Source organism: Grus americana, chromosome 1 (assembly GCF_028858705.1).
Source record: "Grus americana isolate bGruAme1 chromosome 1, bGruAme1.mat, whole genome shotgun sequence".
In the NCBI taxonomy this organism is placed as follows: domain Eukaryota; kingdom Metazoa; phylum Chordata; class Aves; order Gruiformes; family Gruidae; genus Grus; species Grus americana.
Window position 1 is genome coordinate 65,550,780 of NC_072852.1, and position 25,780 is coordinate 65,576,559.

General features: G+C 43.7%; 1 protein-coding gene across 1 annotated transcript in view; it reads left to right on the forward strand.

Moving 5' to 3' along the window:
* Positions 1 to 947: 947 nt before the first annotated feature.
* Positions 948 to 25,780, forward strand: part of PTN (pleiotrophin) — an 82,623-nt gene continuing 57,790 nt past the window's right edge. Inside the window, exon 1 of the mRNA XM_054848971.1 lies at positions 948 to 1,296. The gene's annotated coding sequence lies outside the window, so the exon portion shown is untranslated. The remainder of the gene's footprint in view (positions 1,297 to 25,780) is intronic.

A 25,780-nucleotide genomic window follows, 5' to 3' on the forward strand; every position in this document is an offset into this window, starting at 1 on the left:
TGTCACAGATGGTAGGTGTTAGATGATGCAATGTGTACAGTGCCAGACAAATTACTTTTTTAGCTCATTCCTCTGGAAACAGGAGAAGAATCTGAACTGGATTTCTGTGCAAACCTGGAGCAGGAGCTGTGAGCTGCAACCTCAGCAGAGACCCGAGCAGTCAATGGGCTCAGTCTTTCAAATCAAAGCAGAGACTTGCTCTGGGGATCGGGAATTACATAGAAATTGCCTGGAGTTTGGAACAAGTCCACTTAGTTTTGAATTAAGCTGTGGACTGGGGAACACTCTTATTCAATGGATGTAATGAACCTAAAAGTTGGAAAAGCCTGCTGCTAAATGAAAGCCTTGATATAACTCCAGCAACCACTACAACCAGAAGTGTTGAAACGCCATGACAAAAGTTGTTCTCATGGCACTTTCAGCCCAAGCTGAAATTAAAAGCTGGGGTGGTTTTTTTTTTTTTCTGTTGGTTTGTGGTTTCCTTCCCCCCCCCCCCCCCCCCCCCCCCCCGCAGTATTTCCAGTCCAACACTGCCACGGTCTAAGTGGCAAGCTGGAACTCAGCGACACTGACGTTAAAGCTCCCCATACCCCGACGGCCAAAGGCTACGAGGTAAAAGCTGTAGATGCTCGTGGCTGGAAAGGTAGCTGAAGCCCCGGCGAGCTCCCGCACCGGCCGGGGGTACCGTGAGGTGCCCCACCCGCTCTCGACTCCCCACCGCAGCGGCCGGGGCTGCCGTGAGGGTGAGGAGGGAAAGTTGCTTGAGCTTAAAAGCCCGTTACCGGCCCGCGGGCCAGCCCCGCCGGGCTCTCCCTCGGCGGCGGGCGCACGGCGAGCAGCCACCTAGCCCCGTCCGCCGGCGGAGCGCCCCCGTCCCGCCCCCTCCCCACCCCTCCGCCCCCCCCGGCGGCGGGGGCGAGGCTGCCCCGCGGGTGACCCGCCCGGCGGGCGCGCCCCCACCGCATCACATGAGGGGGCAGCGCGGCCGTTCGCTCTGCCCCGGCGCCCGCCTGCCTCCCTCCTCTCGCCGCCTCGCCGCAGCCCGGGCGCAGCTGAGTCAAAGCGCGGATCAGGTTCCCTGCCTCCAGTATAAAAATCTCGGCGAGAAATCTCCGGCGGGAGAGAGAGACGGGGCGCGGGAGGAGCGGGGCGTGAGGCGGCGGCCGGCGAGCCTGTCCGTGGGGAAGCGAAGGGACGCGCTGCGGCGGTAGCAGCAGCAGCAGCAGCCGCTGCTCACCGGGGACGCCCGCGGCTCGCCCCTCTCAGCTGCGGGAGAAGAGCCTTTCGCCGCCCGAAGTAAGTCCGAGGGGGCGGCGGCGGGGGCTCCTGGGGGCCACCCGAGGGATGGTGCCTCCCGCGCTCGCTCCCCGAAGGGGAGGGTGGGAAGCGCTTCCCTCTCCCCGTCCTGCCCCGGCTCCGGGGGACGTGCCCCGAGCGGGGCTCCGCACCCCCGGCCCCACCTCGCCTCTTCTCACCGCCCGGTGGGTGCCGGGCAGAGGAGCCGTGGGGCTGGGTGGGATCCCGGACCCAGCGGGGCGGTGGGGAGCACCTGCGGCCGCGGAGGCACCTGCTCGGGGTGCAGGCGGGGGGCGAGGTCTGGGGGTGCCCGGGAGCAGGAACGGGGTGCCGGGGCGCCGCGGTCCCCGCCGCGCTTTGCCGTGGTGGGGAGCGCCGCTGCCTCTGGCCGCCTGACGGCCGCCCCGCTCGGGGTGGCGGCGGTGGGTCGGTAAATGGGAGCGTTAAAAAGCCAAGGCAGGGTGAGAAGGACCGAGGTGGCGGTGAGGGACGTGACCCAGTGGGGAAGGGAGGCAGGAGTGCTCGGGCTGGTCCCTTTCGAGAGGACAAAAGGGCAGCGGAGTGACCCCAGAGCGGCAAACCCCCTGCGGGTCCCGGTTACCCTGTGCCAGGAACGTCCCGGCTGAGACTCGGGATAACGAGGTTAAATTGTACCCTCGGAGCGAGCACTTGAACTGATATTTTTCCTGGGACTTTGCCGCCTTATCCCTAGTTTACTTCTGGTGGAACAACTGAGCCTAGCAAGTGCTGATAGATCTATTTAAAACTGCCGTTGTTAGTTTCTGTCTTACGCTTTCCCTGGAAGGATGGGTTGGGAGCGAATCTGAGTTAACAACGGCAAAACCAGTTTCCTCCTGTTGAACATACACATTATTCTGCAAATGTGTTATGGTCTCCAACACTGATGCTTGTAACTCCTTACCCTCCTTCATCCTTTCCCTTTTAAAAGTAGAGTTTTTTTGTAGGGGAAAGGTACTTTTCATTCTTCGGGAGCTCATCTGCTCCTTTTATGTGTTCCAGTTGGCCGTCGCGCACCTCTCTCTTCCACACTGCAAGTGATTTGCCTTGGCGGTGAATGTCTACTGTGCGTTAGTTTAGTGACACGCTCTGAAGCTGGATTCTAGGATGTAAACCCTAGAGACCAGTTGGTTCTTCGCAGCGTTGTGCAAATGTTTGTGATATGTATTAAGTCTTTCTCTGCGGGATAATCCTGCAGCTACCGATAGTGGTAGGTGTTTTAACTAGATCCTGTTTGCTCTAAATGACTTGTATTACAGTGGGAGAACTCTTTACCTGTGGCTTATCAACTCTTGAACTCTCTGCCCTTTTCTTGTTTTCCATTTGAGTCTTGAGGGTTTTTTTTTTTTTTTGAGCTTTTAGCAAGGTTTAACTTTTTGGACAAAAAATAGACTGAGTGCGTAATCGCTTGTATTAGGGTAAAGGAGGGAAGGGATGGAGAGAAAGAGAGAGAAGAGAAAGATATGGGAAGAGTTTTTGTAAAGAAATACTTGCCTTTTGCTTTTTCTGGACGATACGCTTGAGCTGATTTACACAGCACAATTTATGGGTTTTTTTCTGTGTATTTCTGTTTCCTCCCTCCAAACAAATAAGAATAAAAAAAAGTCTGAACTTTTGATCAAGAGAAATGGTCTGAAGGGAAAAAGAAACCTGCATATTTGTGACAAAATTTGTTAATTTGCTGTAGTAATGAAAATTTGGAACTTAATGGAGAGAGTACCTCATTGGAGAGGACGAACCAAAAAAAAAGCGGCAACAAAAAAACCTGCTGCATAATTTAGTGACTCTTCCTAAAGAGAAGCAAAGCAGGGGTTTAATATACTCCTGTGTCGAGGCGAAGCTAAACTCTGTGGTGACTTATTACTTATGAAGCTTTGGATGAAATTGAAGGAGAGAAACTTACTGACTTTAGCGTGATCCAGAGCAAGCTCTTGGGTGGGAAAAAAAGAAGCTAGCAGCAAACCTTTCTTTTACAAATGGTAAGTTTTTGTTCATAGTGTAGAAATGGCTTAAGGAAAACAGACTTTTTGCAATTATCCAGATGTCTATCACCAGTTATTTGAGATGCAGTCTGTGGGTGATACATCCTTGCCAGCAGAAGGTTGGTTTTACTATAGTATTACAAAACATAGTGCTGCTGTCCCAATACCATATGTCTGTATTCCTCTACGCCCCTACTGACACTGAGGACACTTTGGAGCCTTATCTTATTCCTGACACAGATGTACTGATGGATGGTTTGTGTAGATTCATCTTTCTGTCGCTAATGTGAATATTATTACTTAGCTGACTTCCAGCCGTCGCGGCTCCAGCAAGTACTTCCTGACATGTCCTGTGTTTCTTCCCCATCGTTCTGGGAACGATTGTTCCTAGGTCCTCAGAAAGCAATTAAAAATAATTTTTACAGGAGCTCTGAAAATGAACTCATTTAACTCATACTCTATTTTAGTGTGGTTTTACAGCAGGGAAGACATGATTTATCTAGTGTTATAGTGTAACAAGTGTTTTAGTGTAACACTAGGGCATTAGGGATGGAGCTGGCATTGCTCACAAAGCTTCCTGCTCTGTTCAGGCCCCCTCATTACCTACACTCCCAACCGTGGGGTTTTTCTGTGGGAACTGGTCTTTAACAAAGTACGCTTTGGTTCAATATTTACAACCTCTTGCTGATCAGTGTATCAAAAGCATTTTCATTTAGAGGATTCATTTCAGGACTTTAATTGAGGAAATCTCTTTGTTTCAAGCCTCTATAATAAACCATTCAAAATGCTGTCTTTGAACGAACTAGGTCACTGTAACGCGCGGACACACAGAGTGATTCTCATCTGCTTAGGGTAGCCTGCATTCGGTCGACCCATATCCCTGGTGAGCTTGTCCCTGATTTATCCTTCTTGGACTGGCTTGTTCACAGGGAGCTTATGCTGAAAATTCACTGCTGGAGGTCATTCTCCATTCTTGGCATCTCTGGCAGCCTTAAGCTTAAGTTGCAGCCTCATTTTCTATCCAATCAATACCACTCTTATGTTGCTGAGTTTCCATGGTGCCCCCAATCTTCTGTCTACATATTGATGTCTGACAGCAGGAATAGCATTCTGTGTCGCTATATATACTTACTAAACCTGTCAAAACTATTTAGGGTCTGTCGCACTAATTTATATCCATATCCTGATATTATTTGTATCTGTTAAGCTTTGACTGATGGAGCTCGCTGCACTAAGGAATCAGCCCCAACAATGCACTCCAGGGATGGCTCGAGGGATGGACGTCTTGAGAAAGGGAAAAAGACTCTCTTCTAGAGTAGCTGGGGTAGTCTAGAATCCTTTGAGCACAATAGAGTCATTTTGAAAACATCCAAGTCTCAATGGCTCCAAGTTAATGCTTTGGAAATCATTCTCCATTGTGCTGCTCTGAATGCATAGAGGGTCCTCTCCGATGGAGCCGCGAGAGGAAAATAGAAAAGTGGGCATTGTCAAGCATTCAATGTGCATTTGAGGAGAGCTGGGGGAAATTTGAGTCAGTTGTCTCACATCAACTTTCTTCAGCAGAAGCACTGTGGAAAAATGAAATTAAAGGAGCGAGCAGTGTCTTCTGTCATGTGGATGTTTGTGTTTTACTACAATAACCCACAGAGCACTGTAGCTGCGTAAGAAATGGTGTGGCCGTGTCCCTGTGGCCTGACACAACAGCAACTAAACAAGATGAGAAACGGCATATCTTCTTTGTGTTATTAACTTCCAAGGGACTGATACCTGTTATTTGTGCTGGCAGAAATAGACACTAAATAAAGACCAGTATATTTGATTTTTTTAATTTAAATATGCTTTGCAAACCGTTGATCTCGTATCAGAGGCGGTCATCAGCTGGGGAAGCTCTTTAATCCCACTACCTTTAACATGAGCTTGATCCAACCCATGAAATAAGAATTGGCAGTCAGTATGAAATTTGCAGCTTAAAATTTTGTTTGCTGTGAGTTGCCAGAAGAACTGATTTTGTGATGCCAAGTTCATGAATACTTTTCAGACCCTCTTCAGGCTCCCACAGTCTTTTCACTAGTGAAAAGTAAGGAGCTTTAACACTTAAAAGGCCCTGTTGCAGGTGGTGGTTGACATAGTGGTATTAAAGTAGTTCAGTTTGTCAACTTTTCAGCAATGGCTTACCTTATCCTCGTAGAAAGGAACTTTACCAAACTAGACACTCTCTTGGCCCATATGTCTCAGCTTATTTTATTCCAAGGAATAGAATCACTGAACCATTTAAAATATCTGGCTCTACCTCCTGCAGTGGCATTATGATGATTTTTTTTTTAAACTTTTCTCATTTCCTTGCTTGCTTACATATGTGGGAGTGACTTTTAAAATCTGTAGTCGTCTAGCTTTTTAATGTCTTTCAGACCAAAGGTTGAGAGAACACAGCTGTAGGCAGTTTCATGGGAGATGAGAAGGGGGAATGTGAATATAATAAAAAGCTAGATATATTACTGGTGCAGCCAGGTGATTTCTACCCCCTCCGTCTCTCCGCTCCAGAAAACCTTTGCCCTTCCTTGCCTTCTCAGAATAGCAGATTCTGGTTTCAATGTGGATCACCTCTGGAGGGGAGGAGTAGAGTCGGAGGCAAAATCCAGTTTCATTAAGAAAAATTAAGAAAAATGTATTAATGTGTTAATTTGGGCCCTAGGAGCATGTTGCTTGGCAAGTGCCATTTGATTGCATGGCAGCTGCAACAGAGGGGTAAAGACTTTCAGAGCAGAAGAGCATTACAGGAGTTGAGAATTTTCTGATAAAAATAGTCTCTGAAAATAGCTAGTGCTTGGGGCTCCAGTCCACTGCCGTTTAGTAAGCTACAAAGTTCAGTTTTAAAATGGACCTTTCTCTTCTGAGGCCTGCCAGCACTATTTCAGAGCTCACTAAAGGTTTCATGAGAGCGTTATAAAAATCTTCCTTCCTCGTTAATTTCTGCAGAGTTCCAGTGTAGCTTGGACTTTGTAAACATCCCCTATTTAGTTGTAGATGATGCCATCATCAAGTGCCTGTGGGGAGGGAAGAGAAAGAGAAGAAATTCTCTATTATCTCAGGCCAAATGCTTATTTTGGCACTGGTCCACAGCTAGCTAACAGCGTAAATGAAATTGAATTTTTGCTGTCTTCAAACGATATTTTTGGAGCAGCTCACTATCTGTACGAGTTCTTCTCCCAGGACAAAAACTAGACAGAATGACTGTGGGGGGGGGAAGAGGAGGCTGGATGGGCTCTTCTTTCCTTCAGGAAGCCTCTCTCTAAGCACCTGGGCTGATGCCCCGCTGTCTTAGCCGGGCTGGTCCAGCTGGCAGTGGAGATGGGCACAGCACTAGGGATGCTGGCAATGAGGTTGAGGTAGCCTGTTTCTCAGACTTGAGTGCAAAGTTGATCTTGATCTTCTGAACTCATTAAGGAAGATAGACCACTCTGCTGTTGTCTTCACTGCTGACTTTGCTACCTGCATCTGCCTGTTGCCTTAGGCTGTCCCTAAGGATTAGAAAGGTGAAAAACAGATAATTGTGCTCTACGGGTATAAAAGACAGGAGGAATTCCCTGTATATTGACACAAGCAGTAAATATATAAATATCTGTGCAAGTCAGAATGTCCCTGTCTGATTGCAAGAAACAAAAATGACTGAACTGGCTTCTCAAATTCAGCTCCATTGGATATCAGGCACAAAACCAGTTTTGTTCTTGTGTTTTGTTTCTCAGAGCCATGCAAACAATGGCATTAGTTTCATAACCGACTAAAGATGATCTGACTATTGCATTTAAGGCTTCCTTGTTTCGACTGGATCACTAGTACAACAGATTTATTTATGGTTTTTTTTTTTTTTTTTTTAGCTATACTTCTCACACATCATGTATCTTAAAGTGCAAAAGAGCCTTACTAGTGCAATGCAAATGTATGCGCCCATCTGTAGCCAGCAACAGAAGGCTCACAGTCTGGAGCATCTTTGTCTCTGTGACAGAAGCATCCAAACTGTGCTTCGTACTGTGTGTAGGTAGTTCTCATATCAAAAACTTTGTATTTAAAAATAACTGTTTTACAGGTGTTTTGTCTTTTTTTTACAGGTTTACAGCATGCAAGCAACAGTGGGAAGAGCGACATTGGCTCAAAATGCCCATTTTAATATTTCTGTGATGCTCTTCTAGGGACTTTGTTAGACTGTAATGGATGGATCTCTTAAGAAAGGTCTACCATCTGACAGCGATATAGGAGGAAACTTAGAAATAGCCTTGGTAGAAAGATGGCACCTCTAATATGGTGCTGTCTCTACAGTGTTATGGCACTACAAGGTCACAGTTTGCTTATGGACAATTGAACTTCTTCCATTTCCATATTGAGATCTTTTTCAGCTCACTAAGAATCATATTCTTCCTGTCAAGCAGAGATTAATACTAAACCAGGCACACATCCTCCAACCATTTTTCAGGCAACGTTGATGCTTCAGCAAGAGCTTCATCAGAATAAGAACTATAGAATTCAGCCTAAGAAAGGGTGCCCACCCCTTTGTTTTGGTGACAATTTCTTCAAAATAAGACACAAATGAGTTGTAGTGCTGGTAAATGATTGTGACTCTTCTTGCAGCAGAATCCCATTACTTTCATTAAAAGTGCCTTTGGAGTGAAGCACCTCTTAGTAAATTAGAGATAAATCAAGAGATTGTTCGGATACTCTGCCTTAATTCTGGTAGGAAAACACTTTAGTTTGAACTATAAAAATTACATGGTCAAAAGTAGCCTCCCCACTATTTTAAACAGAAATAGTTTGAACTACTTGTTCTACCTAGGGTGCTTTCTCCTGGAAACCTGGTCCTCTATGGTAGTAGCCTAGCTTTCCTTCCGGTGCTGACGAAAGGCCCCTGAGATGCTCTGATTGCTTCCCGATAGCTTGCGCCACCTGACTGCCTGGTTGTTTGCTTGGATCGCTGCCTTCCCAGAGGTCACAAAGATGTTTTTGTTTGCGCGAGTCACTTGCTTTTATTAGAAGCCTGCCTGGGTGCAGCTGATATGCAGTAGGGACCGAGGGATGGAAAAAAAATCTACTAGCTTTCCCTCTAAGGCCAATGGAAAGGATTTTCAGCAATCTTCCAAAAACACTGCAAGCTTTGATTCCGGAACTTCGTGTCATTTCACTTATTAAATCCTCACTTTCCTAAGCTGTCCCTTCAGCCCATGTTTCTTCTCTGATTTGTGTGTTGTCAGATGCTTTTGCTAATCTCTGTAGTTGATGTTTGCTTAAGTGATTATTTGGCAGAAGCGTGTGAGCAGGCGTGTGTGATTGCCGTTGGCATGGCAGTTAGTATGATATGGCATTAGCATACTTGCTCCGGTGCTGCAGGCCTCCTCTTCTTCTAGGCATATTTATGCAGCAGGGGGGGGAAAAAACCCAACAGAAAGCCATAGGGGAGCCAGTTACGGTATGGTGATCTTCTGGCCAGTTTGACCAAAGGCTTACAGAGTCCAGAGGAGCCTAAAGGCTGCTCTCGTTTCCTTTCTATTACTAATCATAAATAGATCATCCACCAGCAGAGGATTTATAAAAAGAGCTGCGGGGATTATGGGCTGCCTAAACAGGGATATCTACATTGAATCTAGTTCTCAGGAGTTTCCCTGCACTTGCAAAATAGTGTGGGAACAATGTTTATGGGGCGATAAAGAAGAAAAGGCAAGCTCCACGGCCTTCGTGTTTCTTAGCTCAGGAACCTGTCTTTAAATGGGAAGTGCAGTTTAGTTTGCGTCTTGGACTCATTAATATTGAGCAGCCGTTGGGATTACAGGTGTATGTGTTTTAAGAGGTGTCAGTCTCTTCTCTGTCGCTTGTAATTTGAGCTTTAGTCTTTGCACATCTTGTGCATTGGAACAGCTTTATGGGCTATGAGTTACCTCACTGAGAACAGTGGAATTTACTTAGACAACGTAAATATAAAAGTATATATGAAACCTTTGCTTGATCAGCACCTTAATTTGTAAGTTTAAACACATTTAGCTGAAATAAATCTCTCCGATGGTACAATAGGCGTTCAGGTGCGTGCCCTTTATGAGCGGGTGGGGATGAAATCTCTTGTGGTAAGTTTTAGAGCACTACATTTACTGTGGGGCCTTTGGCAGCTTCACTTGATGTTTTTCTGGATGTCTGTCTAAGCATGAGCTGCTCCTGCGTTTTTTGGTAAAATTCAAATTATTGGAGAGCTGGTTTTCACCTCCACTTTCTGATGTAAACTTTTTCTGTCCGTCCATGTTAATGACTACCTTTCCAAGACATGGTACGGACCAGGCATAACCCCTCGCCAAAACCTGTCCCTGTATGACCGTCTGGTGCTGTGAAGGTCCTGACTTTATCCTGATGAGAGGCAGAGGCTGCCGTCTTCCTGCTGGGATGAGCCCTCGGTGTTACCTCTGAAGGGAGAAAACTTCTGGGCTTAACATCTGAAATGTAAAGATGTCTGGAATCAGGACTGTAGGAAAGTGGGGAACATTTTCTCTCCCTGCCCCTGACTTACTGTAAAATTGGTCATGTTTTCACAATGAAAAAAATCTGAAGTTGAAAAAGGAATAGGAATGGGAGGAAAAGCGGGTGAACTCCCTGCTTTTACTCATAATTTTGATCTATAATTTGAGGCTGCTTTCAAAAACATTTATAGATCCTTTTAGTATTTTGCAACTGAGATAATATTTACAAACACCTTTTATTTGGTAGCGTAATGTAAACCATGGTCCTGGCCTTTCTCTGGCTGCTTCTCTGTGCCCAAGTACAGCAAATCTGTGCTAATTCTCACAAAGGGTGAGAGCCCTTGAGAATGGCTGGAGTTCGAATACTGCTGTACAAGGCAAGGACTAAAAACCAAGGGCAGCATATTGCAGCATGTACTTTGTTCATTTAATTGCTATGTACTATAGTTTGAATTATTTATGACTATATCTACAAGGAATTAGTCCTTTAAATAAGAATCCTTCTTTCTTTTGCTAACCACAACTACAGGAAGAGTGGATATAGAAACTCTGCGCTTTTTATATAGGAAAAAAAATGAGATGTGTGGACAATTTGCCCCAACATTGTGCTGTACACACGTACTTCAAAAGTGAGTGTCTGTACAGAGAAACTTTCCAAACTGTAGGAATGTGTAGCAAAAATGTGTTACCTAACTTTAGACTTTCCAATTGCACAACACGTACTATAAATGACAAGTTCACATCTTTCTCTGTTGACACTTTCAGTATGTGCAATAAGGCTCTAATTCTAGTTGGGATTTTACCAACCGAGATTTCTCAAGTAATTGTAGGTGGGAATTTCTTGTGTTATTTAAATAGGAAATTCTGAAACAAACAAAAAACTCAAAGCAGGAGAAGTCTATGATGTGTAAATTATGTGTCTAAGTCAAGAAAAATTGAGGTTGAAATATTTCACATCAGGCCTATTGAAATGGAAATTCTTGAGTTACTGAATCCAAGATTTCTTTTCCAGGTCAGTGAAAGTCTAGTGTGTATCTGTACACTTGAAGCACTTAATGGGTGTTGAGGGAATGGAAACAAGAATTTGAGCTTACATAGGAGATGGATACATTGGCTACAGTAAGTTCCTTGTGAAGTCCAGCTGATGCTGTTCATTATGGCATTTTGATGATCGTGATGTCTCACGAAAAGAGTGGTATAGTATATAGGCATGGGGAATGAGCACCATTTTCTCAAATTTATGTTTCCTGATCAGTTTAAATTTTTTTTCAAAGCATACCTTTGAAAATTAGAATATAACTTATATGTACAGTACTAATTGTACATATAATTTTAATAATTGTAAACATTTGTAAACAATTGCAATAATTGTAAATTATTACAAAATTATTTGTATTACAAAACTATTTCTTTACAAAATAATTGTAAACAGTTTTATAATTTATAGTTTTTGTTTACAATAATTGCTGCAATAATTATAGAATTTAATAAGAATGGAATTTTGATTCCATTTTTTCCCAAAAGACTTGAGCATGTTCTTTTCAATTGTTCCACAGGACATCGTGTTTGCAACTATTTTAAATGTTTTTCTTTCTTTCCTTCCCATACAGTCATAGAATGGCCTGGGTTGGAAGGGACCTCAAAGATCATCTAGTTCCAACCCCCCTGTCATGGGCAGGGACACCCTCCACTAGACCAGGTTGCCCAAAGCCCCATCCAACCTGGCCTTGAACACTTCCAGGGAGGGGACATCCACAACTTCTCTGGGCAACCTGTTCCAGTGGCTCACCACCCTCACAGTGAAGAATTTCTTCCTAATATCTAATCTAAGTCTAGCCTTCTATAGCTTAAAGCCATTGCCCCTTGTCCTGTCACTCCATACCCTTGTAAACTGTCCCTCTCCTGCTTTCCTGTAGGCCCCCTTTAGGTACTGGAAGGCTGCACTTAGGTCTCCCTGGAGACCTTCTCTCTTCTTCAGGCTGAACAACCCCAGCTCTCTCAGCCTGTCCTCATAGGAGAGGTGCTCCAGCCCTCTGATCAGCTTTGTGGCCCTCCTCTGTACTCTCTCCAACAGCTCCATGTCCTTCTTGTACTGGGGCCCCCAGAGCTCACGCAGTACTCCAGGTGGGGTCTCACGAGAGCGGAGTAGAGGGGACAATCCTCCCCCTCGACCTGCTGGTCGTGGTTCTTTTGATGCAGCCCAGAACACAGTTGGCTTTGTGGGCCGCAAATGCACATTGCTGGGGTCATGTTGAGCTTCTCATGAAGCAACATCTCCAAGTCCTTCTATTCAGGCCTGCTCTCACAGCTTCCATTGCAAAAGACATTTTAGCCTTTGTTCAGTGTTAAGTAGACCCTTAGCCCAGAATAAATATAGTTTTCACTGCCTGATGCAGTGTGTGTTTTGTGTGAAATGAAAGGATTTTTTTTTTTATCTCATTTACATCTGTCTTTTGTTTGTCCAGGTTTAAAAAAGTATACTAAGCCTAAAAAGTTTTTGGAGTAGCAGAACTTCCAAGATGATCACAGGTGAGCTGCCTGCATTGTGCAGCCTTGCCTACTTCTCCAGTTTCCTTGCTCAAATTACTCTCCAGTCCCAGTTTTGCTGCCTTGCAAAGCTAAACCATTGAAGGCCGCTACTGCTTCTATAGCAGAAGCTGTATCGGGCTATGAAATAGGTCTGTATTTTTCTAAGACATGGATCATGCCCTGTGAGTAGCAGTGCAATTGTACAAGGTATGGAAGTAGATGGAAGGGCATGGGTCAAGTTCTGTAAAACCAGGGTTATGTGGACTGCTTAAAACTCTTTGCAAGTAGCTTTCATCTTCCTTAGCTTTAAATGTGCATGGATCTGAAATGGATTTTTCCCCAGATAAACCACACCCAAGCTGTGTTGGTTTTGAAGGTGTATTTCCATAACTCTGAATAGCTGAGGTTTCCTTAATCTTACTTCTGAATTCCTGTGTCTCTAATATCCTTATTTTCATAACTACCAACTTCTCTTTGCTTTAACCTCTCTTCTATTTAAATAGTGTAGTAGGTCACCCTTCATAAATATTACACATTCTCTCATGTTTTTCATTTTCAGTGGCCTTTTACAGCCCCACGCCAAGTTCTAAATCTGCAAAATGTTTCAGCTTCTTTGTTTCTAAGCATGCTCACAATTCTTGCCCCTATTTTAGCGAGCGCATTTAGTTGAAATTTAACCTGGCATTCCACAGTTCCATTATAATCTCCGTAGTCAAACTTTTGTTCATATTACAGTTTAAAATATTAGAAGCACTATTTTAAACTTTTGTCTAGTCTGAAATGACTCGTCTGCTAAGCACAGCGATATGACATCTTTTGTTTCCAGAACTTTTTTGATGTCTAGAAGTTAATTCAGTAATCAGTGGTATGTAAGCGCATATATATACATATTGGTTCCATTAGACTTCAATGTGTCTGTGATGAATTTTATCTGATATTTGTGTTGTCCAGTTGTCTGAGTAGTTGTGAGGACAAGGACCTCCATTCTGTTAACTAATACCATTTTATATGGGCAGCACATTTTGTTACCTTGTTTTTCATTCTTTTTCAGATACTTCATAAATGCACTCGACAGCACTGGTCCTAGGTTGAACTTTGGGTGCTACAACCCCGCTCCTCCTTCGTACGAAGAACTGATTATTGTTCTTAGCCTGGGATTCTCAGTTCCTTGACTAATATTTAAAGAGTGACAGGACCTTACCTCTTATCCCAAGATTACTGAGCTCTCCTAATAGCTTTTTTCAAAGTCTTTGAAAATCCAAACAATTTACATCTAGTGAAAAATAGCCAGGATAAGTTTATAAAGGCTTCTTGTAGATTAGTGAGGCATGATTTATCATTGTGAAAAATGTGCTTTTTTAGACTTTTCTAGTTTGTGGCGCTTCTATTTCAGGCTAGCTGGTTTACACTTGCCTTTAACTGATTTTTCTCAGCTCTGGAAATGCAGTTTAGTGCAATCGAATTTCTTGAGTTGTTTGGTTTTTTTTTATTTATTTACTTTATTTCCCCTAACTCTGTCTGGCATTTCTGCCTCACGTTCTTTACTTGTATAACCCTAGGGCATGCATCTCTCTTCCCTGCTTTGAAGTGAAAATTGAAGCAGAGGAGCCATTTAACTTCTGTGCAATCTCCTCTGCCCTCATTGACTTCTCTGTGTCAGGGCAGACTGCGGTAGAGTCTGCAGGACCCACCGGCTCTTCTGGAGTTCCAGTTTCCTGTGTGCTTAAGGAATGCCTTATTGCTTGTCACTATGTATTAGCCTCATTCCTCAACCTTGCTCTTGGACTTCTTAATCTCCATTTTGCGTCTCACCTGCCAAAGTTGTTCTCTCCTATTAGCTTCACTTGGGCTGGATTTCCATTTTCTTTCTCTTAAGGATACTCTGTGAATGAATAAATTCTTAAACTATATTTAAGAAGGTTTTGATTTCTTTCTTTCTTTCTTTCTTTCTTTCTTTCTTTCTTTCTGGCCAGGAGTATCATCAGTGATTGCACTTTGGCATCCTGTCAGAATATCTGTGCTCGTTCCTTGCATGCTTTATTTAAAGAAAGGCTCGCAGGGAACAGAAAGAAGTGACTCACTGGTTCTCTTAGGACTGGTAATGACCTCCCAATCATGCGGTAACTTTGGGGTGAAGATTTCAAAAGATTGTGAGAGAATTCTATGTTTGCATCCTATGGAAATGTATCTGATCTGTGGCAATTTTCCCTTTGGAAATTAGTCTAGAAACATAGCCCTGTCTAATTTCTGAACCAATTCTTTTCCATTTTTTGGGACTAACTCATTGTAGCCTTTCCTTCTGCAAGCTTCAAACCAGCTGCCACCATGTGAATTGGTTACACTGACGAGAAATCATTTAGAAAAAATACTGCATTTTCACATTTCTAGAAAATGGTAATGTTGTCGTCATTTGATCACCGAGTATTCTACATCTATCATCTCTGGTCTGAATTGGAGGCTTGTATTTTATCATCCTCAAGACTGTAGCTCAGAACTTGTAGTCAGAAACACTCCCCTAAAGTACCTCCAGAAAAGTCAGATTTGTTCTTCTGACTTCTTCCTCTTTCTTACTTGGTTTGTGTGCAAGTATGGCGCAAGATTGTACATCTTCTTTTAGAAGAATCCCCTGTAAGCATTTAAACTAAAGTCCACCAAAGTAATTAAATATATACGTAAAAATAAATGTATACTTGTATGTAGGCTCATTGTGATTTAGATTGGCTGTATAATTTGTCATTATCACCTTTTGTGTTACCGCCTTTTATTTTGATTAACACTTGAGCAAACTGTGCTCCAGGAAGCTGTTTGCGATATCAGAAATGCAAGCTGATTGCACTCATGTACATCTAATTTGATGCCCTGATGCTTTCCAGCTGTGGTAAATGGACAACTATTTGAAAACAAGTATGTTGTCAGAGTTGGAATATCCTGTGAAAACTACCCATTTTCCCTTAAGTCTGGCTGTGTTCAATTAATCTGATGCTGACTTAGTCTCCCTGCATCTCACAGGGAATGTTTTTAATATTAAATTCTCATAGTAAACGCTTCTAAAATGTCTTTCATTTAACTCCTAGAATTATTCATATTCTGGGCAAAACTCATGCTCCCCTCCAATTTCTATTATGGAAAATCAAGACTTAGCAAATTGAGGTTACAGGTACTTTAAGGTTATTACCTTTTAAGTCATGAATTCCAAAGCAGATCTTCATTTTTTGAATGGGAGGAATCTTTTGTTGCATCCATCATTTGGAAGCTATCCCCCATGCTTGGTGATGGTGGTGAGGACAGAGTTGGGGCATCCACTTATGTGCTTGCTCCTCAGCTGAAGGTCAGGAGCAAACCCTTCCCCAGGTTGCATCTCTGTGCACAGATGGAGTGAGGGAGATGGGACAGCAGTGTTTTATCACTAAGTGATGTCACAACAAACAATTTCAAAGCCTCTGTGCATCCTTTTTTCTATTTTGATGCATGCTGGCATCTCTTTAGCAGAAGCAAATCAACTTACGCAGACATATGCCAAGAACAGGAAGGGAAGACTAATTGATCAGGAAGGCTGAAATGGTCTTCTGTATTTAACAGGATTTTTTTTTTTTGTGCTAGTGGAACAAGATTTATAATAATGATTACTAATCACAAAGGTCACTTGAGCCCTTTCTTAAATTCATATCTTTGAAGAAAAGCATCTGTAAAGGAACATATGGAGAGGACAGTAGCGGTTACAAACCTCAGCTAGGCGGTGCAGACATGTCCTTACTTAGTTTTTAGCAAACTAGTGCATGCAAGTTAGGTGCGTTGCCACTTGTAAGCCCTGTCTCTCAGCATTTCAATATAAGCCTGTTAACTGGATTGGGCTGGACTTAAAAAAGAGCTCGTTCCTATTCTTGATGAGCTCAGGTGGCTTTTATGTAGGGTGCTGCGAATGGGCATAAGGGCTTAGTGCTCGGTGTCATCATGCGAGCCGCTAAATGCCTTGTAGCTTTTGCATGACACAGGCAGCATCAGCAGTAACAGAAGCCAACCGAGGCTGCAGTTAACCTCCTGCTTCTAATGACAACGCTTTTAGATCACTTGCCTACAACGCCTCTGGGCGTGGCACATGAAGGGGTGAGGACAAGTAGCTTTTGTTTAAAGTAAATCATTGTTTAGGTGGAACAAGAAGAAAAACGCGTCTGGTTTTAATGGTACATCACTGCGCATAGGTTTTGGAATTGAAATAATGTGACCTTTGGTAATAGCACACCTGTGTTTGTGTTTCACATCCAGCTGCTATTGCCGCTAGACTGAACCACAGAGTTAGCGTACTCATCAGAAACGTTTTTGTCATACAACAGGTAGAAACAAAGACCGCTGGCCTCCTGGGACTGGAGTGAGCCTCCAGCTTTGGATAGTGGGTCTGTGGGATTTGACAGCTCTGTTAATACAGCAGTGTTGCATTAGTCCACTGCTCTTGTGTTCCTCCCACCTCGGCTCATGCAGGATTCATGGCATTGTCTTATGGCGTGCTCTTCCATACGGGTGGTTTGCAGGCTGCAGGCAGCTCTGTGAGGTCCTAGCGTAGCCTGCCATTGACCCCGTTCTGCTCCTTCCCTGTTTGCATGGTGGAGCAGAAAGCACCTGTGTAGAACTTGCATATCACAGCAATAGAAGTCACAAGCATAGTAAAAGTCGAAATGATCCTGACAAATTGGACAGTTTCTCTGCAATTGAGAGAGTTTTTCACAGAGAAATGAAACATGCTGTCCCTTTGGGGTTAATAAAATGCGCACACATAAAATTTGGAAACATGGTTGTAGGATAGCAGGAGAAGGTCTGACAGCAGTTTTTGTACACTGCTGAGGATGCTGAGTGTTCATCTGCGAACCCAGTCACTCCAGCACAGCTGAGCTCTAGTTGTGGTTTGTATGGGTCACTAAAAACTTTGATGGACAGGGACTAACCTAGCCTCTGGATGCTTTCAGTCATGACACAATTTGGCCTGAGAATTTGTATCTCCAAGTGAGGATCGAGTGTAGTGGCTGGAATGTGTTTGACCCCATTTGGTGCTACTTCAGCATCTGCCCCTTTGGAGGCTGGGTTTTTTAGGCAGAGACCTCTCACGGCATTTGGGTTCGACATTTGTGATTCCTGCAACATCTGCCATTAACTATCAAGGCAGATGAAGATGGTGTCCAAGAAAGGACCAAAGAGGAACACAGGGTGCTCTAAACCTGAGGACAGAGAACTTGGATGATGTGCTGTGACAAACCAAGGCAGGACACACTGAGAAGCTTGCTCCCCCTGTCTAACGTTCGCTGTAAAACCAGCTGAGCAGCCGTGCTCTTGCGCCCTTTTCCCAGGGCCAGGTCTGGGATGGCAGGTGGAGCGGTGGGGCTGGGATGAAGGGCTCTCACGCTGTGGGCAGCAGAGGATGCCGTAGGTAGCGATTGAGGAATGCTGGCAGTGTGTTGGTAGGGAGTACAGTGACACAGATGGCAATGCACCTTTTTTTTTTTTTTTTTTCTCTTGTGGCTAGAACAGGACTGTGAATACAGAAGAGGTGCCGTAGGGTAAGACACGCAGTATGGAAGTCCAGGGCGAGAGAAATGAAATGGTGCAGACACAGGGTGGAACGCATCTGTGGAGTTGTGTGGGAAGGTTGCATTTCACTTGCCTGCAGCCAGCTTGGTGTAGCTAATAGTATTTAATGCTCTGTTATTTGTCTGGAGCTTTTTCCCACCCCTTTAAGCAATGCATTTACCTCATAAAGGAAAAAGAAATCTTATTCATGTATGTAGTACCTTCCTGGGAACTAGGAATAGCACAGGGCAGTTTGCAGTTGACACAAACAGATTTATTCCTGGCTGAATAAGCTGTTCCTGAGATGCTGTGGGCCTCTTCCTAAGCAGGCGTGTGATCGGGCTTCCATGGAAATCTGGCTTTCTGTGTCATACTGTCATTTCAAAAGATTTCAGGAGCTTTTTAAAAGCTGGTCATGATCTGGGCCCATTTCTAGTTCTCCCTCATTCCCTTGCCCATTCTCACTACTTTTAATTTACAACACATGAGGCTTGAGGAGAAATCCCATCACAAATCTACGTGGAGTCTCTGGATTCTTTACTACATATAGAGTTCAGACTTTCTCTTGCTCTCCGGGGGGGGGGGGGAGAAAAAAAATCTATTGCTGACAGCAAATTGGGTTAAAAAGGCAAGAGATGAAATAAATATACGTTATACTCCCTTGGATGTAGGGACAGGTGGGTGGAGTATCAGAGTGCAAGGGAGCTAAGAGGCAGAGCTCCTTCAAAGATGATTCTCCAGGCAGGTGAGGAGCTGGTTGGTCTGATGGCAGAAAGTCTATGGATTCTTTGAGGAGGTTGGCGTTATGGTGCTCCTCAGAAGCCTCGGTGTTAGATAGCATCTCTTTCCCATTTTCCTGGTCACACGGCTGCGTAAGATAAAAGCTTCATCAAGCTCCTAGAGCTTGGACTGGTCTTGCAAAATCCAGCCAGCCGTTGTGAGAGGGGTTAATTCACACCGTTGCCACAGAAGACAAAATAGATCTTTGAAACAAATGTGGTGGTGGGGGTAAACCCATCAATCATGTGAATACTGCTTTACAGTAATTCACAACTGCAGCTTTTTTCTTAAGCAAGGGCTGGCTGAGTCCGATCAATCCCTTGGCTCTCAAATAGGTCTCAGCAGGCAGTAGCTTGCTCCTTGTGGGTTTGTATGTACATGAAAGCCCACTTTATGTTAACTCTGTGGAATAGTATTTTTTTTTCTCCCTCTAAACCCCTTAGCACTAATTCAGTGTAATTATACTCATTGAATACAGTACTGACAGCCCCACTCCTCCCCCTTTCCTGTCAGGATATTGGCCTAAAAATCACTAAATGAAGAAAATCCAAAACAACGGTGGGGTTCTTTGTTCTGGCCTTCTACATAGGTTTTTATTACTTTAACGTAACCCGTTGGTCACGCTTTTAAGTATTTTCTTTAAAGCTAAAGACTGAAAATACATTCTTTTTTTCCTTTTAAAAATTAATGAAGAATTAGACTTCAGTCTTTAAGGAAAATGCTAAAAATTGCAAAACTCATTACTAAACGTGCATTGGCGTCATTACTGACAGCCTGAGGCTGCTGAGGACCTCTTTCTACCTTTCTTGAAATGAGGAAGGGTGCCAGAAAAGGCAGGGAGCCTCTTTCCACCTGTTCCTTCCCGTGTCTATGTCTGTGTCTTAGGGATGCGTGACATTTTCCCTGTCGTGTTTTCAGGGCTGAAAATAAAGATGCAGGTGTCTTAGCACAGCATGTTTTAGTCTTTTCTAGCTCCATATGTATGGATGAAACTTATATAGTGGGAAATATTTGGAACGCCTTGATTAAAAAGGGTTTTAGGGGTCATACGGTGTAGGCATTGGCAGGTGAGCTCTGAATGCAGTGCTGTAGAGAAATGTCTAAAAAAAAATTCTTGGGCATACATGTGAGAGAGCCAGACTAGGACGATGGTGCTGATGAGAGAGATACAAGGATAAGATGTCCTGTGTTGGTGTCAACATTTTCAAAAGGTGCAAAAAAGAAAGGAAAGGAAAAACTCTCCAACAAACTACTGGCAGGAGAAAGTTTGCTCTGCGACTTAAAGAGCTTAGTCTGCCTGACAGACTCAAGAAGAACAGATAACCACATTATAAATATCTTTTAGGGAAGGAAAAATAACAAGTACTGAAGGCCTCTATAACTTACTGGGGAAAGCCTTGATAAGAAAAATTCAATTACAAACTAATTTACTGTTTTACAGTGTTGATGGTGGGAGGCAGGATGGTAATGTCTCACAAGCTTTCATAGAAGGCAGTGGATCCCTCATCTTATGAAGCGTAGACGGCAAACGTGGTGTCGTTGATTCCAGAAGATTGGTACAAGGAACTAACTTGGGGCTTTTGCATAAGGACATCCATTTTGTCTTGGCAGAAGTGTTTTTCTCAGCTGCTCCGAGGTGAAATGTGGGCAGGTCAGCAAAGCAGAGGTCTGTGTTTTAAAAGATAGCAAATGTGTCCTGCTTTAACAAGTAACGGAGTTCTCTTTTTAACTGTAATACACAAATACTGTAATTTAGGTGCCAATTTGCTTTCTACAAAGGTTGTAACATGTTGCGAGTCACACCTCTTGTGTTGCCCTTTATCGTATCAAATTGTAACTCAGCTGCTGTAAACCTAGTAGAATAGAGCCAAACATCATGTGGAAAACAGAGTGAACAGAGAAACTTGCATTATAGAAACTAAAAGGGCCATGCTGGGATGGCATTTACCATCAAAGTATAGAGTTGTTTACTTCTTCCTTTCTAAGTGTGCATAGGTTTTTTGATGGTTGGGGTTTTTTTGGTTTGGTTGTTTTTTTCGTTTTTTTTTTCCTCCTGCTTACCTTGCCTTAGTGGAATGGTGGCTAACTGTGTGCTTTCCTTTCCAACCAAGAGTGATTTTCTTGAGAGCAGACAGGCCACAGCCCTTATGCCTGAAACCCTGATCCTATAAGCACAAAAGGTCTCCATCCAAGCATTGTCTCACTGTCTTTAGGTCTTGCCTGTATAAAGCCTCTTGGAAAAGTAAATCTGAATGAAGAAAAATATGCATTTGTGAGATAGGTACATTGTGTCAATTTTTTAATGTAAACAAATCTCTTAAGGGTGAAATAAACTTTATCAAACTGGGGTGTTACCAGTTCAAAGAAGAGTATCAGCACTATTGTGTGCTATTTTTTGCTCACTTTTAGTTGGGGGACGTGCAAGCTATGCAGGGATAAGGAGGTCGTCTGGATTTTGCAAGACTGAGGAAACAGAGGCATTAGAGAAGAAGAGGGTGTCAGGTTTATTGGCTTCCTTTGCTCATGGGATTGAGGGACCTTTATTTTATGCTTTTTTAGTCATGAGGATAAGCTAGTTCCGTTTCCAGAATGAAGAGAAATGCTGATTTTTATCTCATTGAGAAAAATGAAGGTGCTTAGCAGCTGTAAGCTCTAGTTCAATTTGAGCACTAGCTATAGTTACAATAAATTGCTGGCTTTATTTAAGAAGATTCTGAAAGATCAAATCCCAAATAGAATTTTCCCAAATGGGAAAAACTTGTTTGTTCCTCTCTCTGAGAATATGGAACTATTCCACAAAGTAAATTTCCTTAAATTGAGTTTTCATGTGTAATACAACTTGGGTGGGGAGGACAGAGGTCAAAAAGCAGAAGTTGTAAGCCTGTGATGTGGCAAGTGGTTGTAGCCTGCATCAGTTCCCCAGACCTTAGAGCAGCCTCTGTTCTTTCTTTCTCCTGCTTTGTTTTATGCAAAGGTCATGCTTCCCCAGTGTCCGTTAGGACCCATTCCCTTTTGTTTTATCTCTGTGATTAATGTTGCCTAATTTAATGATGATGTTGATGTAGTGGGACCATCTGGTGATCCAACTTCAAAAGGCTGAAGCTCTAGGCCGAGAACTTTGGATAGAACTGCCAGCATCAGGCCAACCTGGCTCCCATGATGCAGAGGGAAAGTTGTTCTGGATTTCTAGAGCTGATGAGATATTTCTTCTCTAGCTTTATGCAGGTAGCTCCTCCTATTGCTAGAAAAAGTGGTTTTGACACGGTTTTCTTGTTTAGGCGAGGGCATGTTAATTTTGAACTTTCTTCTGTGAGAAGTTGCCTAGATAGCAAACCTTGTAGTACAAGAGAGAACTTTGTTTAAAAAACACAGACAATAAATATCACCAGAGCCAGATAATTGCAGGTAAGCGGGCATCTTGATGAGATTAGAAGGGCAGCAGCAGATACAACAGAGGCATATACATGATGAGCTATTCTGATTAGCTCCTAATCCTTAAATAGACTTTACTGAACTCTACCTGGTTGAATTGTTCTCTCTTGGAACACTGTTTTTTGATTTGTATTGCTGACACAGAAGATCCATCCATGCTACCTTTTGGGCAATTGTGAGCTGCCAAGGCTGAGAGTTCAAACCCTGGAGCAGACTGAATTGGGGAACAGCAGCCAGGAGCTGGTGCTCTTGCTGAACAGATGGTGACCCAGAAAGCTGTATGCTCAGCATTAAGTACTTAATGACATGCAGGTGTCCTTCATGGTTTGGAGCGCTGAAGTTTTTAAATTTACTGTAGGAGGTTGGTTACTTTGAAGACCAAATGAGGCTTCCCACCTCTGTGGAGCTATTTATGGCACAATTTACTGCTACCAAAATCTGTCCATTTAACATAAACAGATGTGCAGCACTGAGCTGACCTGAACTTCCCTACAGTGGGAATTAAGCAGGGATCAACCAGAGACATCTTCGTTCAAGACAATTCAAAGCCTTAGCCTGAGGCCACCAGGGAGAAGAACCATTTAGAGGGTAATTCCTCACTAAGATATTACTGTTATCTGTTCTTAGCACTAAAATAAGTTGGTTTAGACCAGAGCTGTGTGGTTGCTCTGCCTGTGTGGAATAGCATCTTCCTATTAACTACTGCCACATCCTGAATAAATAGTCATTTTTGATAACTAGCAAAACCTTTCCTAAGTGATTTCTTTCTTTCCGTTTGCAAGCCAGCTTTTGAAGAGGCAAAGCTACAGGCCCATGGAGGTGGGGAGAGAGGAAGAAGTCTGCAGGCCAGAGGAGTGGGGAGGATGAGGCAAGGTGCGAGGAGCAGCACTGTAAGGTTTTTTAGGCCCTTTCCTCTCCCCCTCTGCCATGTTGCAGTGCTCTCCCTTCTGGTTCTCATGAAGGATGAGGCGTAGAGGGGTAGCAGTGATTCTGCATCGTGCCTTCAGTGCTGACATCCTTCTGTAGTGAAATATGCTTCACTACCTTTAACGGATGATACCTGTGGTCTTAGCCTTTGGGTGTTTGGAAGGAATGATTCCCCTATAACGGGAAACAAGCAACAAGGTAAAAGCCCCACCTCAATAGTAGGCATTCAGCAGGCGAAAAGAAGCATTATTTCTGCCTGCTTCCAATTGTGATAGACACGTTCTGATAGCTGTGGAAGAGAGACTTGGGATCAATGGAGAACGCCAGCTTTAGTTTCAGTTCATTTGTATACAAGTTGTCACTTCTATTTTTCTTTTTTTCAAAAGGCTTTGTGAATATACTGAGCCCCTCTCACTGTGACTCACAGGCTGTATATACTACCTCCAGTAGCAGTCATGTGTCCATTGAGCCAAGTGGCTCCAGGAGGTCGTGCCTGCGCTGTTGGCGGAGGCACAGCTGAAGTGAGCCCTTCTCCTTGTGTGCCTGAACTCCCCTCCCTGGGGATTGCCCCGGGTGGCTCAGGCTACAGCTAGAGTATGAGCCACTGCGGAGGGTAATACAGATTATCAAAAAGCCGAAGCTTAAGTATGAGCTCTGGGTCCAAGCTCACTGGCCAGCAGAGGTGCTGATGCCACTCCCAGGAAGCTTGGCTTGCCATCTTGTTCACTGAATTAATGATGAATAAGGTTTAATGATTCTTGCCTCTCGGGTGATACCTTTTCACTAGAACACTATAAAAGGAATTAAATTGTGGCAAAGGGATTGAGGGAATGAAAGAGAATCATGCCTGATTAGCTTTTGGAAGGAGGAAAAAGAATCTCATGGTTCAGAAGGGTAATCGCTCTGCAAGGGGCAACTATCTCCTGGAGTTATCGCTTAATCGCTAGGTAGGCTCTTTTCTGAGTCGTACTTAATGGGTAAGCTTTGGACTGGCCTTTGGTGAAAAGGAGAGCTGCGTTATCATTTCTCTGTCAGGATAAGGCAGGAAGACAGTCTTAGGTAAGAATTTGCCTCTTACTGAGATCTGCCCTTTACAGCTTTGCTTCCATAACCATCCCAAAGTGCCCTGTTGGCTTCTGCCTAATTTTTGGTATGCTTGAGATGAACTTTGGTTATTCTTGGAAGTCATTAATGATACAAGTATCCTAGTATAATCTATGACACTCTTACCCAGTACCTTCACAAAAGATTCTGGGTTTAGGGAATCACTTACCACTGCTTCTTGCCTTCCTTCTGTCCTGCTTATCTCTTTTTCAAGTGGTGCAGGCAAATAAGCTCTTTGGAGCTGCTGCATCTCAGACTTTACTTTCTCTCTTTCCCTCTCCCTTTCTTTCCGTCATTGGCATCAGCAAGCTCCCTCAGCTCTGTAGGACAGGATGCAGTAGCACATTTTCCTTTGTCTGACATTGAGATACATGGTGTCATTTAAATTTTTTTATTTTTTGATTTTTTTTTTAGTTTTACTGTGCATCTGTTTCAGATGCCCTGAAAGAAGGAGCTCTTTGCCACTGCAGTTACAGTGAGGTTGTGAGAAATGAGGAAATTAGAGGAAGACACCAGAAAACCGGTACTATGTCTGACTGACTAAGCTATTGCCTCTTAAGTGCATTTGCTCCCTAGTGCTAAAAATTGCTGTGATATTTGATTGATATCACATATCAGGATGAATCAAGCTATGTGATGCAGAGGTGATGGGGAGGAAAGGCAGGTGTATGCATTGGGGGCAAAATACCTCTAAAGTAGGGGATTTGATGAAGGGAATTGAAACACTACAAACACAGCTTTGTTTCTAATTACATTTTTTCGTTGCAATGAGTTGCTCATCCTTCAGGCTTTCACTGCAGTTTATTTTCAGGCATTTCTCCCTTCTCCCCTCAATTTTCCATCCTTTCCTGGTAATCTGACAAGGAATTCTATCCAGGGAAGGGGCTGAGGAAATAACCCCTCCTCCCCAAATAACAGCATCTTTCTTGGCGAAATCGGCAGGTTTTGCAAGTGAACTATGTTCCCTCACACCTCCTGTGCTTTTCTTTTTCAAATCACATAACTTCCTGCATGAGGTAACCTTTTCTATCTCGGTCTGTCTCTCTCCCTTGCTTGCTCTCCCTCTGGCTTGCTTTTCAGTCAGCGTTGCTCTCTGGGTCCCTTGCTCGGTGATGAATGAGTTTCATTCATCTTTCTTTTGGGGGCTCTGTGAAAAGCTTTAGATTTTGCCTGCTCCCATTTTTTTGCTCGGCTATTCATTTCCATGGCGATGGAGAAAGGAGGGGGGCGGCAGAGTGGGTGGCAGTGGGGCCAGAGGTCAAGAGTGGCCACTTTCTGAATTAAAGCTTTGAATTCCATTAAAGGTGACACGTTGTAACCTGGAGTAACTCTCCAAGAACTTGGCTGTCAAAGTCATCAAAGCAAAGGGAGAGGGAGGCAGGAGAAAGAGAGAGATCAGAGGAGGAGGAACCCAAGAGCTTGGAGTTGCTGTCAGGATTACATCTGGTGACTTAATATAGGGGTAGTTCATTTGTGTTGCCATACACTGGGCTTCAGTGAGGCCGTGCTCCGAAATCTGCATGCAGATGGGGCATGCAAGGTAGCGAGGATTCCCCTCATCCTTTGATCAGCAAATGTAATCTTCTGATTAAGTAAACAACCCTTCCCCTCTGAGAAATGGGAGGGGGGAATTGAGTATAGATAAGTATTTTGGCCAGTTTGGAATTT